Source organism: Manacus vitellinus, unplaced genomic scaffold (assembly GCF_001715985.3).
Source record: "Manacus vitellinus isolate BGI_N305 unplaced genomic scaffold, ASM171598v3 scaffold_62_pilon, whole genome shotgun sequence".
Classification (NCBI taxonomy): domain Eukaryota; kingdom Metazoa; phylum Chordata; class Aves; order Passeriformes; family Pipridae; genus Manacus; species Manacus vitellinus.
This window is the reverse complement of record NW_021940704.1, coordinates 2,640,993-2,643,560: the sequence shown is the minus strand read 5'-3', so window position 1 is coordinate 2,643,560 and position 2,568 is coordinate 2,640,993.

Below are 2,568 nucleotides of genomic sequence, written 5' to 3'. Positions count from 1 at the left end.
CTGTCGTGAATCATAGTGATGGCTTTTCCTAATTTTTAAATTACACTGTTGAAATGTTGCAGCTGTTTTGTAACCAACTCAGATTTCTTTGTATCATAATGCTTCTGTTGCAGGATTTTAAATGAGAAGGCAGGAATATATCAGCTCCCAAGAAAGATACTGTAGCAATAGATAAAATAGCATTCCATTGGGTCAACTTCGGGCCCCACTGAATTTTCTGTTATTTTACAGCACCGGACTTGATCTTCGGTGATGCTCAGCCCAAATGCCTTCACTGCCCTCCCTTATTGAGTTCTTGAAGAGAAGAGGTAAGGTACCACCAAGATTCTAGCAATTATTTCTATAAAGCAAGTGTGATGTTCAATTTACTTTATAGCCTTTAATTGCAACACTGTTCTCTTAGTTGAAACTGATAACAGATACTAAGTAGATTTGATCCAATTCAGCAATATTATCAGTATAGTTCTGTGCCTGGGAGGTACTGCTGCTCTCTAATACAGACTATGAAGCAAATAATGTGTCTCTGAAGGGTTTAGAATTTGACCTCCAGCCACCTTTGTTCTGTTAACTGTTTAAAAACAAACCTGACTCTCCGCCGTCTGTGTTTATGAGCAGACGCTCCTTGGGCAGGGGGGCCAGAGGAAAGGGTTGTGTATGTCAAGGGGTATTATCCTGTCCCCGACAGGAAACACTTCCCCTTGAAGTCCCAAGGGGACTGTGCAGCCTGCTGCAGTCTTCCTGGAGGAGCAGGAGGCATGGGAAGTCTGCAGCAGCAAACTCCCTGTCACAAGGTTTGGGAGCAGCAGCGAGGAGTGCGGGACACAGAGCAGAGTGAGCTATTTCTGGAGCATGTTCGGGTCTTGTACATTTGTTATTTCAATATAATAGATGAAGCACCTTTATTTCTACAACATAAGTGTAAAATACTCAGTAAAGGTGAGCTTGGGGGTTTTAATCACCTTTCACCTGGAATCGTTGCTAGAGGATAATCTTTGGACAGTCATAGGGCCAGTTTCCTTCCAGCCTCCTTGGGAATGCAAGAACTGCTTGCATTCTGCATGGCCACACAGTGTTCTTCGCTGGGACAGAATCTACATTTGGAAAACTAAAGCAGAGAGCCCCTTGGTTCACATCACTACAACTTCTTCCAAGTCCTTTTCGAGAGCAGGATCTTCCAAAGTGTCTCTTTTTGGTGATATTTCATCCAGTCACACACCTGGATCCAAGAAATGACTGTAGCAGTCCTATAGCCATCACTGAGGGGACAGTGTTTTTTGACAGCTCTGCAAAGAATGTCAAAGGACAAAAATGAAGATCCCAAAACTCATAAAAACTGACAGGTTCCTTTCATCAATTCTCCATCAAGAGCTTGCTGCAAGCCCTTCAGAACAGCAGGTGCCAAAGCAATTGAAATCTGCACCTAGAAAATATCTCCATAGGGATCTCTGCTTTGTTACCTGATTTTCACCCACTTCTGGAATGGAAGAGAGACTCATGTCCATTAATTTAATAGTATTTAACACCATCCTACAAGAGAGCGAAGAAACATCTCAACATTAAGACGGTAGAGAGGCAAAATGTACTAAGACACCTTGACGTTTCTTTTCTCATCAGAGTTTTTGGTTACTAAAATTGCCCTAGAACACGTCTGGTATTTACAAATCAATTTTTAATAACAGTAATATGCATCCCAAAGGAATGAAAAGAAGAATGTGGGATGGCTGCAAGTCTCATCAAGCTCTAACGTAGCTCTGGAGCTATACTAGTTAAACATACTTTTCTTCAAAACTCTGTTTGGGCAAAGTGACATATTTCTAGTGAGACTGTTCAGTCTCCACCAAGAAAACAACATGTCCTGAGGAAAAACAAGATCCATCCGAAGTAATTGCTGTGTGCTGCAGCTGGAGCTCTGTTTCCAAAAAATAGCTAAATATAAACATTCCTGAGTGAATGGGTGGGAAGCCAAGACTGCCCTGCAGCACAGATACCCACTAAATAGGATTACCTATGAACAAGCTAATCCACAGGAATTCATTCTGCTCCAGCACTGAGAAGGAGATCAGGAAAAGAAGCAATACAGCTGCTTAAAGTACAACTATATAATTAATAGGACTTCTCTGGAAATGCCTTTTTGGCATCTGGTACGAGTTATTTCCCACATTCCTCAACCAAGCTACTCCATACCCCAGTGCAGAGGTTACATTTGTTTAGCTGTCAGTCAGGAACTCTGCACACATCCCCAGGGACCTGCAGCTCTGGCTGTTTTCTTCTGCTTGCTGCAGTGCCACTGGAGGTGATGTGAGAAGGAGACACACAGCTTCATGATTGTGTCCCAGATTCCCGCCTGGAAAGGACACCACAACTCCAGGACTTCCAATGATCTTTGTACTTGTACATCACTTCTGTTTTTTTAGGTGCACTCTAGAATAGAAATCTAAAGTGTCACAGCAATAATACAGCTGTGAAAAAAAGAATAAACCTTTCCTAGGAATACTCTATTTTTAAAAATAATTCTGCCACCACTTGGAACTGGGTTTTGGCAGACCCAGGTGTTCAGAGTTCCGTGCT